The 14,302-nt window shown below is 52.6% G+C and overlaps 1 protein-coding gene across 13 annotated transcripts in view; it reads left to right on the top strand.

Annotated features, from left to right (window-relative positions):
- Nucleotides 1-14,302, top strand: part of PLEKHA6 (pleckstrin homology domain containing A6) — a 141,990-nt gene that overhangs the window by 53,192 nt on the left and 74,496 nt on the right. Inside the window, exons 1-2 of one of the 13 annotated variants that reach the window (XM_059413187.1) lie at nt 8,513-8,673; nt 10,623-10,742. The exons of 11 other annotated variants lie outside the window; for them this stretch is intronic. The gene's annotated coding sequence lies outside the window, so the exon portion shown is untranslated. Of the gene's footprint in view, nt 1-8,512; nt 8,674-10,622; nt 10,743-13,728; nt 13,748-14,302 lie in introns of those variants that run through there. One more of the 13 variants, XM_059413189.1, reaches the window with a different exon arrangement.

Raw genomic sequence — 14,302 nt, 5'->3', positions numbered from 1 at the left:
TTTCCTCCTTTTAAAAAAGAAGTCTAGTCACACACAGGTGCTCATGGGTTAGTGCATTTCAATTGGGCAGCGTGGGATGGGGGGGCGGGGGGGTCCCACGGACCCAAGGTCCCGTCTGAACTCTGCCACCTGCTCTGGGACCTTGAGCAAGTTTCTCAGCCTTTCTGGGCATCACTTTTCTCGTCTCCCAAGGCTTTTGTCAGAGAGTTAATTTGAGGGTTAAGGAAAACCCTGTGTCGGAAGCACTGGCGATAGCTTCTATGTGTTCGGAAGCACTGGCGATAGCTTCTATGATGTGTTCGGGATGCGGTCGTGGTTTCTGCTTTTGCTCTCTCCCTCCCAATATTCCTTCGTCCTCCACTATGGGAGGGGAGGTGGAGCGTGCCCCGAAGGGCCCCAGGGGCAGCTCCTGGCACCTGCTTTCCCTGGCTCAGCAACAGGCTGGGTCCTGAGCGCCTGCACTGTCCTGAGCTCGGAGGGCACCAGGCTGTGGCCAGGCTTTCTCTCCTCTGTATCCTGCCTCCTAACAGTGCCCAGCACAGAGCATTTTACTGGATGCTTGTTGAGTGAATGATGGTTTTGATGTGGTCCTTTTTTTTTGAGAGAGAGAGAAAGCATGAGTGGGGAGATTGCAGATGCAAAGGGAGAGAGTCCTAAGTCCCCATGCCAGGTGAGGAGCCCAACATGCGGTTCGCTCCAGCGACCCAGAGATCAGGACCTGAGCCAAACCAAGGGTTGGATGCTCAGCTGACTGAGCCATCCGGACTCCCCTGACAGCTCCTTTAGAATTCAGTCTGGCAGGGGAGGTAGGCTTGTGCACAAAGGATTAAGAAAAAGCAGCTCTGATGCACAGCGAGCTTTGCATCAGATGAAGGAAGCTTCTGGGAGGAAGGGGGCAGTTTTGGGCCAAAGCTTGAGGTCAGCATGAGGGGGTGAAAGGGATGCAGCTCCGGCAGAAGGAACAGCCCGCCCAGACCCTGAGATGCACGGGGCAGCACTGAAAAGGGAAACAGCAGCATGGAGAGGGATGGGAGCACAGAGAGCACCCCGGAGTCTCAGGGCGAGGCCGGAAGGGAGGCTGGCCTGCGAAGGGCCTTGACGGTTTGACCAGGGAGCATGGATTTCACCGTTCAAGGGTACAGGCAGGGAGGGGGCACAATTGCTTTCCTCTCTTCTCCTGCCTCCGTCCTTACAGCCCTGTGCAGATGTTACCTGAGGCTCAGAGAGGCTTGTGGCCTGCCTGAGGGTGCACAGTGGATTTGCTGTGGGGTCACAAAGGGAGCTCAGGGCCCTTGGCTCCACTAAGTGACGTTTTATGTGACAGACTGTCTTGTTGGTGTTGCTCGACTCCTGCTGTCCTTGAGGACACTCCCAAGGGTGACCTCTGGCTCACACTGTCCCCGAGTCTAGCTTTCAACAGCAGCCTTTTCCACTCAGAGAGCCCAGTGTGATTGAACTTGGACCCCCCCTCCGCCCCCACCCATATCTTTGGCACAAAGGAGAAGCCACAAGATCCCTTGGAATAGCTTCCTGCTACATTTCCAGGTGCCTGGCTGCCCGGCATGGGGCAGGATTGGCTCATGGACTTGTTTTTCAAAAGAGATGGGGCAGCATTTGCGGACTATATGGCATTATTCTGGATGTTTTGGAGAAGGCCAAGAACCACCGTCTCTCTCCTGATGCTCCCTTCACCTCTTCCAGAGATCTAGTTCCAAGGGTTTACTGCCAGGGCCAGCATGCTTTGCATGTAGTAGGTCTCCACAAGCACGCGTCCGGAGTATGACGGATGTATGAGCAATGGACCACATGGGAAGAGGTAGGGAACCCGGCACTTTCTAGAAAAGGAGATGCAGTGGGGGCCTCACAGGGGTTCAGTCTGCACAGAAAGTCCCCCTATCTCCTCACTCCAGTGAAATTCCAAAGAGAAGCCGACCTGTTAAGTTATGGTTTCCAGTGGTTTCTCTGCATCATGTACGGACCAAGGCTGCTGCTCAGAAGCCCCTTCTCCTAGAAGCCACTCCTCCCTCCCGCTTCCCAGCCCCTTTGGGAGACAGAGCTTGTGTTTGTGCTGAATCCCAGTGGAGAAACATGGCTCCTTCCTCAGCCTCCCACTGACACGAGCTCCTATGTGTTTGGGGATCCCCAAAACACCTCTAGTGTTGGGGGTCCAGTAGGGAGTTCTCCCCAGGTCATGTCCCCCATTCTCCTAAATCCATCTCATCATCAGGACAGGAAGGAGCCTCCATTTAACAGGTGTGAACAGCAAGGCAGGAGGGGGCAGAAGAGAGGAAGGAAACCGGCAGGTGGTTCTCACTTTTTAGAGGTGGGCAAAGAGGAAAAGAAGTAGTGATGGACAGTCGTGTCTGGAGTCGGGGGAAACCATCTGGCCTCTTTGGCAGCTGAAAGGCTTGCCTTTGGGGCCCTTGGGTGACTCAGTGGGTTAAAGCCTCTGCCTTTGGCTCAGGTCATGATCTCAGGGCCCTGGAATCAAACCCTGCATTGGGCTCTCGGCTCAGCAGGGAGCCGGCTTCCTCCTCTCTCTCTCTCTCTCTGCCTACTTATGATCTCTCTCTATCAAATATATAAAAATCTTAAAAAAAAATTTGGGGGAGAAAAAAGAAAGGCTACCCTTTACAGGTGCTCCTTACCTGGGTCCTGGGCAGGATCAGGGGCAGTGCGTTTCCAGCACCCCAGTTAGACCAGCAGAGGCCCATGTGCCGTGGTCCAGTTAAACCAGCTTGATGTGCCCATGATCTCCTGGTACTTGCTCACCCTCCTCCCGCACCCCTGCCCGCCTTCCTGCTCCTTCCTCTGCTCCCCAGCCTCCCTCCCTCCCCTTCCATTTCTTCTCCTCTGCCTCTCCCTCTCTATCTATCCCACTTGCCCACCCTTGCTCCCGCCCAGTCTTCCCCAAACATTTATTGAGGAATCACCGTATGCCAGATACCAGGAATGCAAAGATTAATAAGACATGGTCACGGCCCCCAAAGAACTCTCTGGGGGAGATAGGCGTCTCAGCCACTCAGCCCAGTCGTGTGGAGGCTGGGCTCGGAAATACCTGTGGGGGAGTTGAGGGAAGGCCCCGGGGAGGGAGGGGCTGCTGCTCTCAGGGTCGGGGAGGGAGGATATATGGGGGAGTGGAAGTTTCCTTGGCTCTGGAAGGAGCCCCGCCTCCCTGGGACCTGCCTTCACTTGAATTCACAAAGTCTGTGGCCAGGAGCAAGCTCCCCAGCCTCTCCAGGCCTCAGTGTCTCCATGTTTGCTCGTTGTGTTTCATCATCAGGGTTTGAAGTTCTCCACACAGCAAAAAGATCCAAACTGAAGTCCCGGATGTCGCCTGGGATGAGGGGGTGTTCGCCAGCTCTCCTTGAAGACAGTACACAGGGACGCTGGGATTTCAAAGGGAATGATTTGGAGAGCTGATGGGGTAGAGGAACCTGCTCTTTCTCATGCTTAAGCTCTGGGTTGTCCAGAGCCAGGTGAAGGCCAGGGGGCAGCCCCACAGGAAAGGGGCTGAGTCCCCAATCACAGCCCGTGTTGTCTTCTTTCTCTTCCTTCTCCCCATCGGAAGGAGCAGCTGGGTTTGATGAAACCCAGAGGTGGTTCCGGAGGTAAACGGAGTGCCTAGTGCAGGGGAGGCAGGGGAGGGGAGCGCATTTGCATCCATCCCAGCAAAACAGCAGCCCACTGGGACAACCAGGGCCACTAGGCCCTTTGAGACAGAGGGGACCTAACTTCCCAGCTCCCCAGCTCCGGAAACCTTCCCAGTCTTCATGGGGTATGCACTCACATGATGAGCACTAGCAAGGCTGGGCTTCTGGGGGCTGGAACAGGACAGTGGTGCCCCTCCTGATGTCCCAGGGCGGTGTGGAGAACGTAAAATGAGATGTGATCAGAAAGACCCTGGGGCTTCTAGTATAAAAGGTGCGGAAGAGCAAGTAGGCTCTTCCGCAAGTTCACCACTGTTGAGATTACTCAAGTATGTAGCCCATCATATGGTTATGAGCCTTGTGGACCCCATAATACTTTCAACTCTCATGGTAGAACTCTCTGGACTCTATGGTAGGAGTGGGAAGTGCTATAGCCTCGATTCAAGCCCCTGGAAAATTAAACAGCTTGCTTTTGAGGCGAAAGCCACCCCTCTCGTAGCAGCAGCATCATCTCAGAACCTTCCTAGGCCTGGCTTTTCTCTCCTTGGCAAGAAGGTGGCCTCAAAGTGAGGCAGACAGGGTAGTATAATGGTTAGAAATCCAGATTTGGGAGGGGCAGTTCAAATCCTGGCTCTAGGCTTCCTAGCTGTGTGGCAACCTAACCTCTCTGTGCTTCTGTTCCCCGTCTTGTAAACGGGAATCATTCTACTCTACATAGGGCTGTTTGTGGATGAAATGGTGGGAAGCACTTAGCCCCATGCTCTTAGTACCCTCATGCCGCCTTTGCCTCTCTCCCTAAATCAAGGTGTGCAAACACCTGTGAAGGCTCTTGAGACTCAGGAATTTGCCTCTAAGCGAGTATTGTCCTAGGACACTTCTTAGCTCCTCCCAGAGCAGTGGCTTTTGGGTTTTTTTTTTTTTTTCTCCACACTACAGAAAGATGTTTACTGTGTAAACAAGGAAACACATACGTGCATACACGCACAATCCCCTTTATACGTGTGTATAAGTATATGAAATTACACTTTTCTATACAGCACTTGTGCCAAGTGCTTTTCCAAGTGTTTTACGTATGTTAACTAACATAATGCACACAGTAGCCTTATGAGGTGGGCACTGCTACTGTACCCATTTTAAAGATGAAGAATCTGAAGCGTGGAAAGATGTAGTGCCTGAATCAAGAGTCTAACACTGTGTGTGTGTGTGTGTGTGTGTGTGTGTGTGTGTGGCTTTTGATATTTTTACAGAGTGCCGTGTGTTCTGGTATTTTCTATTCTGTTCCACTAAAATTTTAAAATGCCAGTCTTGATTACTAAGTTGTAATTCAAAAGTTACGATGAGGGGGGCACCTGGGGGGCTCAGTTGGTTGAGCGTCTGACTCTTGGTTTTCAGCTCAGGCCGTGATCCCAGGGGTTGTGAGATGGAGCCCTGGCAGTGTCTGGGCTCTGTACTAAGTGCGGAGTCTGCTTGAGAGTCTCTCGCTCCCTCTGTCTCTCTCCCACCTTATGTGTATACTTGCTCGCTCTCTCTCACTCTCAAAAAAAAAAAAAAAAAAGAAAAAGAAAAAAGATTCCAGGGCGAAAGTCACGATCTTTTGGAATGTACTCCAAAAGCAAGGAGGTAATGAGGAGGACACTCCTGACTGACTTGGGGTGGCCTCTTTCCAGAAACAGATGCGGCTCTCACTGGGACGGTGGGGCAGCTCCTCGTGGTTCCCAGATGGGGATTCTGAAGACGGTGTGCTCAGACCCCGGGAGACGGCTGCTGCTGGGGTCAGGTGTTCGCTCCTGGGGCCCTGGCTGTGGGGATTTTGCTCCCACTCAAACCGGGGAAAAGCATTCTGAGCTGGAGCCTCTGCATGGAGCCCGGAGTGTGGGGCTCATGGCTGAGCTCCTGAAACACCTGGGAAGCTCTTAAGAAGCCATTTGGTGTTCTATCGACATCCGCTGTGTTTCGCCTTTACGTGTGACTTTTGAGATATTTTTTATATGTACTGAGTGATTTTACCCTCACAAGGGCTGGATTAGGTAAACTGAGGTTCCGTTCCATCCCATGAGTAAAGGAAGAGAGACACGGATAAGCAGGGATTCGGCCAAGAGCGGACTAGAGCACAGGTCCTCTGGCCTCCACAGTTCTGGTCATTCCAGCTGCAGATCACACCGGCCCTGCCAACCTCGGAGATGCTTAAGGAGGTGAGCGCAGAGAGGCTCTTCACCTACTGGCTCCATTATTTGGTTCCTCCTTCTTCAGCTCCGGTTCCAGGGGTGGGGGGTGGTTGGTAGAGTCATTCCTACCCCCCTCTCGCCCCCCCGCCCCCGGTCCTGTCCTATCCAGATGCAGCAGCCAGAGGGGTGAGGAATGCACTCTGGTTTACGCCTGTCCTGCCCCCTGGTCTTTTTATTGGAGCAAATCTGACATCTGTATTGACTTCCCCAGGGGAGATGGATTTAAATTCCAGCCAACCAGATACAGGTTAACCCAAACACAGGAGGCTGGAAAAGGTGGAAACCAGGGGGAAATTTGTGACCTTTTGGAAGGGACCCCCGTCTCTGCAGAATGGGTCCGCTAGTGTTGCCCCTGGGAAGCAGGAGGAGGGGAAAGGTCAGGGGAAAGGCCCTGGCCGCTCGGAGGTATACTGAGGGAGGCTTGCTTGCACATGTTCGGTACTGGCACTGGGGACAAGGGACCTCTGGGGAGGTCGGGTACCCCTGGGCCGGCCCATCGAGATCATTTCTCCTGGGTCCCTATTCTGAGCAACCCACAGCTGTCCTTCGGGCAGTTGTCTCCCCAAGCCTTACCGGGGTGTCTTGTGGGCCAGGGAGGCTCTAACACCCACTCTCACATCCTGCGGCAGGAAAGCCAGGCTCTCGTCCGGCCAGGGCCTCTCCTCCGCACATTAGCGCTGGCGGTGCTTTTAATAGTCTCAAAAATTAGGAAAATGTGTTTCAGAGCCATAGCTGCTCCCAAGGGATCCTGCCTTCTTCCCGCTGGGAGTGAGCCTTCAGATCATTTTATTTATTGATCAGTGAGAACATATGAACCGAGCAGGAGCCCCTGTGTGCATGGCGGGACTCCGCAGCCTGGGCCCCAGTACTCTTCCAGCTTCAGTTTGCCATGAGGGACGAAGGAGGCCCCACATAGAGAGCAGGTCCAATAGTGTCCATGGTGATAGATGGGTGTCTATTCTCTTCCTATTCCTGGGGTGTTTAATGGAGCTTTCTGGAAGAGGTGGCCTTTGAGTTCAGCCTTACGACTGTGTCCACCTGCCTTTCCCGGGAGGTTTACATTCCACGGGCGTCTAGGCTGAAATGGGGGACTGGGTTTTGTAGGGGAGTTCCTTGGCTTGTCAGATGATCAGTTTGGCTGAGCATAACCTTAAAGGTTGGCTCACTATGATGGCTGGAGAGGGGTAGGACCTCCTGATGAGAGAGAGGCGGTGGCCCGCTACACACGGAGGTGCCTAAAGCCTTTGGGGAAATATCGAGAAGCTGTGGCCTGATTAGAAAATTGACCTACAGGGGCGCCTGGGTGGCTCAGTGGGTTAAGCCTCTGCCTTCGGCTCAGGTCATGATCTCACGGTCCTGGGATCGAGCCCCGCATCGGGCTCTCTGCTCAGCAGGGAGCCTGCTTCTCCCTCTCTCTCTGCCTGCCTCTCTGCCTACTTGTGATCTCTGTCTGTGTCAAATAAGTAAATAAAATCTTAAAAAAAAAAAGAAAAGAAAAGAAAAGAAAATTGACCTACAGGGCAGTGGAATGTGCCGTGTAAAAGATGAAAGGGCATTCGCTCTAGGGGCCGTTGGGTGCCAAGGAGTTAGGCCTTCCTGCGGCCAGGAGGGGAGGGGACAGCCCCTGGGAGTGGGAGTTTCTGAGCAGGAACACAGTATGATGGAGACGGGCATGAAGCCTTACTCTGCAGAGGGCTGCATTTCTAAAGCACAAGGCAGAGTCCTAAAGTTTCTCTTACTGCTTGTTCCAAGTGCTTCTTGGTGGCTAACCTGAATCTTTCCTGCTGTAATCAAAGCCCAAGTTGCCTCATCGGAGTTGGAAAACAGCTGAACAGGGCCCAGCAACTGGAAAGAAAAGCTATTTTCCCATTTCGTTCAGAGAGAAACCACCTATCTTGATGGAATAGGGGTATGCACCTGGGTTTTGGGCCAAGCTGGCCAAGCCCTGGGCACAGGAGCCACTGAGCCCTGCATTGATACAGGGGTGTGGGTCGGGGGGAATTAGAGCCCTCAGGGGACTAGAAGCCCTGGATCTGTCCTGAGGTGCTGTCCCCCCTCCCCCATGCCCCCTGGCACTGGCACACACACCGTCCCTTTGAAAAGCTTGTGGGCAACAGTACTGCGTGTTCAGCCTCCTCGTCTCCGTTGTGAGGGTAAACAAGATGGGGCTGATAAAGGTCTCTGGGCTGGGTGACAAGGGCCTTGGAGAAGAGAGACAAGATATGATTCAGGGAGGGCACAGGAGAAGAGATTGGGGGGGGTCCCACTGTTTCTGGCTCCAGCTTGCCCGTCTGACCCCTGAGAGGGGGATCTGCCAGGATCAAGGCAGGCAGCAGGTGTCTGTTCCCCTCCAGTCCCCTGCTTTGACTGTACCCCAGCTTGGGGGAGCGGGCACGAGTTCGAGTCTATCTTGCCCTCCCAGGATCTTCCTCTGCTGTTGTCCTCGTCCTGTTTCCTGCACCTGCCATCCGCAGCAGTCTCACAGGGAATCCCGGAGATTCCAGTCTCTAAAGAAGAAAGCTCTTCTTGCACACAGAAGCTCTCTCCCCCCCGGGCTCCCAGGGCAAGTGGAACATTCCATTTAAAGGGTGAAACAGGAACAGGTGAGCAGACAGTGCAGAAAAGAGAGAGGACTCAGAGACACGGGGTTGGGGGGAGGAGTGCAGAGCCACCCACGCTGCCCACCTCCACCCCTGCCACCTTCCTACCAACCTGCTCAAGGGCTCCTTGCTTCCTGTGCCCTGACCCCAAAATGCCAGCACAGCAGCACATAGCTCTGCGACACCTTAAAGAGCCAGGTAGGCAGACATCCTCTCAGAACTCCCTGTCCCCTCCCATCTGGGGACCTTCACTTTCCCAACTACCTGGGGCTACTGTGTCCCACGATTCTGGGGGCACCGTTGGCACCGTGCTCTATGTGAACGGTCCCCTCCACCCCCGGGGGTATGCTGAGTCGGTGCCAGCAGATAAGTAGGAGGGCAGAATCAGACACTTTTCTGTGTTCCAGGCAAACAATAGGGACCTTTCCAGGAAGCTCGGGGGAGGGAGTTGACTGTAAGAGGATCCCTGGGTGGATGCTCTGTGGGGTGGCTCCAACAGGTTTCTGTATTTGCTGCTGATTGCTTAATTAGACACCTACATAGTGCTCTCTGCTAATGACCACATCGCCCAGGGAGATGGTAGATAAAAGGGTGGGTAGCCTGAGAGTGACAGCCTCAAGGACAGCTACCTGAGAATGGGGGCAGGAGAGGCAGTGCATCATGGGGTTTCCTTGGGCCAGTCCAGACTAAAGACTAATCAAGAAGAGTGAGTGTCTTCTCTGCCGGGACGGAGAAAAGAAGCAGCGGGCTTGGAGCCCGTTTCTGTCTCCAGCATGCACATCCTGTGTGAGCTTTCAACGCTTGGCTGTGGTTTTGGCCTCTTGAGAAACGGGGAGGGTCATCTCCTGTGTCTAGGCAGTCACCGAGGCCAGATGAGCCCAGGCTTGTGTGCATCTCCGGAGGTAGGCGCTGGGAGGTGGAGAGCGACCAGGTGTGTTTCCAGGCCCCTGCAGGGTAGGTTGGAAAGAGGACCAGGTAGGGTGCAGAAGGGCATCACTGAGCCCTGGGAACTCCAGCCAGACAATCAGGAGCCCCTCGGGGGTTTGAAGCAGAGCTTCGATAATGGGCTGACAGCCTGGCTGCGAACATTTTGGAGCTGCTCAGAGGGTGTGGGAGACGCAAAGCACGCAGGTGATTCTCTGCCGAGGTCTTGGAGGAGTGGCTGGATGCAAGTATTTGTGGTTCCTCGGTGCCTGGCCCCAGCACTCCGCAGCCCATCCTCCCAGAGCTGGGGCTTTTGGGTTGGGGGTCCTAGATTGTACTGGGTGAGCCAGACAAATATTTGCCAAAAGCAGGCTGCGTGGGGAAGGTGCCAGGACCCAGGTCAATGTTGTGTTTGTGCCGCCCAAACAATGCCATGCTTCATGGGCTCCCGAATGTCACAGCCCTGTTGGGAGGTGTGGAACTGGGCCCCGGTGAGGCCTGGCTAATGCTAAGCACAGGGCTGTGCACTGTGGGGGAGCCGGGGGGATGGCACTCTGCTCCTGGGGGACCTGGGGGGGTGTGGGCATCCTGACTTTGGGCTGACTTTGGCCTCATTCCTGCCATCCCAGGAAGGTCTTAATGCCTCTTGAGGATGGAACTGGAAGGGGCTGCAGGACTGTTGTATGAGGCGATCTCCCCTGTGCTTTTGATGGAAATACTTATTTCTGCCCATTTCAGAGGCAGCGTGGGGTTGGCAAAGATGACCAAATGTCATGGGAACTTTGGGCCTTAGGGGAAAGACTGTGACTTTTGAAGCTGGGCAGCCTAGATTTGAAGTCTGCCTTTAGAACCTACTAGCTGTGTGACTTTGGGCAAGCTAGCTGACCGCTCTACTGCTCCTTTCCAGGAGCGCAAAATGGGACATTAGGGCCCTCATTGTCATGGGCGACTGTGATGTTTCCCCCAGAAGGAAATAAAACCAGTCCTTTTGCTGCATAACCTCAATGCTTTTATGTTGAAATGCAGGAAAAGGAACTATATTCAGTTTCACTCAATAAACATTTTTTGAGCAAAGGTATTTTTCAATTTCAAAGAGTCAGTGATTTTGTGTCTTTAAGAACCCTTTGGACATCTTGGAAGGAAGAAGTATTTGAAAACTCTATTATATTTGGCCGTTATCATTAGTTTTCGGTTACCCCCTCAGAAAGTCTTTATCTGTTTAGTTCCAGACCTGGAAACAATGCGCGGAGGCAGAAAGTGTGCTTGACCACATTCTGCAGCAGTGGAAAAGGCGGCCCTCAGAAGCAGTGAGCGTCTCATCCCTGTGCAAGTTCAAGTGGCAGGTTCGTCTTTCCTAGGTGCTGGAGAGAGCTTTTCCTGCTTTGGATGGAAGGGCAGATTGCTTAGTACTGAGGTCCCCCCTAAACATGGGAGCCTCTGATTCTGAGATCACCCGAATTCCCCAGCTGAGGATCCAGGTTTTCCTCCTGTATTAGGTGAAAGCATGAGTGTTTGGGATTAGGGGAAAAGCCCCTCCACCATGGGGCTTCTTGACTTCCTTCTCCAGAGCAGAGCCCCTTTTATTTGGACGAGATTGACTCTAACAGCTTTCCTGGTCCTTAACTGTTCTTCACTATGATCAAAGGCTTTGCGCCTGGGTGCCCTCTTGCCCTGCAACGTGTCTGAGAACCAGCTTCTATTCTGGGTGGATCTTTCCCCTTTGTTCCACACCATCTCTAGTAGGATGGGGGGTGAACCGTCAAGCAACTATTTATGGCATTCCTGTTAGATGCAAGGCACTGGTGTGAGAGTGGGGAGGGAAGGCAAGGAATGAATAGTCCTAGTCCTGCAAGGGCTTCAGTCTCTCTTCTGGAAACAAGCTTGACCCAAGCTGAAAGTCAGTTGAGGGTAGAAGGCTGTAGGACAGGACAGTGGAGTGCTAGAGGGCAATAGTAGGCATGCTTGGGAGAGGAATAGAAAGCTGGTTGTGGGCTGAGGCACTGGGATAAACTGGGCTTAGTGGATTTTGGGCACCGATTACTATCAGGTGGTGGACTTGGGTGGGAGAGAGAAATTTCACGTGGAGGTTACGAGCCTGTTTGGCTGGGAAGGTTCATGCTGACATTGATAGAAGTAAGAGAACTTGGATGGTGAGCCCATTAATAATTGACCGTGTTTGACCTGTGTAGGTTGCAATAGTCAAATGGTACCGAATAGTTTCTGATGAAAGGTTTCCCTCCTGCTCCGTCGTGGATCTGCTCCCAGCTCCCTCCTCAGAGGTGACCACTGTTATCAGCTTCCCGAGATGCTCTAAGCCGGTCTAAGCTAAGATCCACGGACCAAGTCCCTCCCACCACCTCATTGTGGGGTTTATATTTGAAATGACTGGAAAAAAAAATAAGATTTTTGATTCATTAAACTCATATGAAGTTCAAGTTGTAGTATCCGCAAGTGGAGTCTTGTTTACGGCCACACTCAATCATTTGTGCTTATTTGTTTACGCTAATTCATTGATACTCATTTGTTTATACTAATTGATTCATGTTCATTTGTTTATGCTGACTTGTCTACGGATTGTCCACGGCCGCTTTTGTACGACAAAGGCAGAATTAAGGATTTGCAATGGAAACTCTATGGCCCATGAAATATTTACTGGCCCTGAAAATATTTACTTTCTAACCCTTTACATTAAAAGTTTGCTGACCCCAGCCCTGTAGAAAGATACAGATGGTTACAGATTATTTCTTAACCCGCATGGTAGCATATTAAGTTAATCACTCTGCCCCTTGCTATCTTCATTTGCTGTATTTTGGTGGCTGTTCCACATCAATCCTGTAATATGATTATTCTATGCCCTGAGTAGGGCATGGGGAATCTTAATTTGATTTTAGATGTGCTGAGTTTAAGGCAAAGACTCATTACTCCCAAGGAAAATGCTCAGTATATGGTTGGGCTCCAGAGGCCTGAGGCTTGGAGTGTGGAGGTGGAGATGGGAGAAGCACCTGCGGGGAGGTCTTCTGTGCAAATCTGTGACGTCTGTGCAAATCTGTGACATCAGCCTCTAGCTCAAAGATTTCCCTTTACAGAAGCGAAGCGTTGCGTTCTGAGCACGGTACTGTCAACTCTGGATGTTAACAGTCAGATGAACATAAAGACCACGAGAAGCAGTAAACCAGCACCTGAAGGAATAGTAAATACTACAGGCAACTTAGGGTTACCTTCCCGAGGGAGAGGGAAGCTGGTGACAGGTGGTGTGCGGCAGTGAGCGGAGTGGGAGGGCAGTGGATCTTTCTTGGGGCCTCCCCCCAGTCCACCCCCTTATACCTGTCACCTTGTTTATATTGTTACTCTCTTGGGTGGTGTATTTTGTCTCATTTCACAACCCAGGAAATTGAGACCCAGCGATAGTAAATGATTTTTCTCTCAATCAGTGCTTCAAGTGAATATCTATTTGTATTAAAATGGGATTCCGTCTAATTTTTTTTTTTCATCTGACTTTTAAGTCGCCCAAGAAGCCAAATCAGGCGGGAATCACTCCCCAGCTTTGGCAAGCCATTTCTTCTTCCGGGCCTCAGCTCCTTCATCTGCAAAATGGGGCCGTTGTCCTCATGCTTTCCCTTCTCACTTTCACGTGGCTTAATCCTCTTGTGGGTGAATTGTAAGGTAAAGGGCTGGTTTTGGTAAGAACCAGATGCGGAAAGTCAGAAGAGGAGTAGAGAGGAAGGTGAGTTGAGCCATCAGTATGTGCCGGATTGGTTATCCGGAATCTGATGTTAGGAAAGTGTTCCTTGATGTGGAGGAGTCTAGAGATCTCTGCTCCTAAACTGAGAACTTGCCCATCGCCCCTCTGTCTCGGCCCTGAGGGCCACTTGGGGCGGGGAGAGAGATGGACAGCGCCTGACAGGGCCCTTCCTGTGTCTGCCAGGCTCTGCTTGGCTCCGCTTGGGGTTTCTAGAGGAGCCGCAGCTAGAGGGCTGTCTGAGGTTACCAAGTTGCCGGCAGGGTGGGGCGGGAGGGCGGGTGAGCCATCAGACCCCAGGAACCGGGGGTGTGAGTGTGTTTATATAGGACTCAGCCAACCTGCAGTTTCAGATTTCAGACCCCCGCTTTATCAGGAGACTTTTCCCTGGTTTTCAGTCCATGCTGGAGCCGGGAGAGAGCTGACACCAGAGCCGTCCTGGAAGGCTAGGGAAATTCTGGATTCTCCGGCTCTCTCCCTGACTCCTTCCTTCTCATGGGAACTGTATCGGTCACCCTGGGCAATTTTCTCCAATCTGGAGTGTTGTTTCCTTCCTTCCCAATCAGCTGTCTGCGTCTTCCAGTTGGTTCCTGACTTCTAGCATGGAAGGTAAAATCTGGGGTCCGGGGGCCCTAGGCTAGGAGGAACCGGGGCTGCCCAGGCTTCCAATGCAGAGGACTGCTGGGAGGGGGGGCAGGATGCACATGTTGGGCAAAGAAGAGTGGTTTGCAATGAGTGAGACAGAGAGAAGACAGGAGGGAGGCAGGAGGGAAGGGGGAGAGAGAAAGAAAGAATGTGTGTGTGGGCGTGTGTATTGGAGGGCACTTCTGTTATATTTGGAAAGCAAATTTTCTTTTCCTTCTTCTTTCATTTAATTCTTTTCTCTACCAACAAATAAGAATGTCCCATGAATGTCCATCTTCCTTGGGAGTCTCCCATCAAAACGTTAGGAAAAACCTTCTGACTTCCAGAATGTGACTGTTTCCTCACTCGGAGGGAGGGGGTCCCAGAGGATGCTTAGGGACATGGGTCTGTCCGGGAGATAGGCATCTAGAGGGCTAATGCCCCCAGAGCCCGCCTTGATTTTTGCAGGCGCTTGGAAGCTAACTGTAAGCGCTGTAGCTGTTTGTGTGGCGGGATCTGGGCACCGGGGGGGGGGGGGGG

The sequence above is a fragment of the Mustela nigripes genome, chromosome 10, assembly GCF_022355385.1.
Source record: "Mustela nigripes isolate SB6536 chromosome 10, MUSNIG.SB6536, whole genome shotgun sequence".
Taxonomy (NCBI): Eukaryota; Metazoa; Chordata; class Mammalia; order Carnivora; family Mustelidae; genus Mustela; species Mustela nigripes.
The sequence above is the reverse complement of the archived record's forward strand: the minus strand, read 5'-3'. Positions and strand labels throughout refer to the sequence as shown.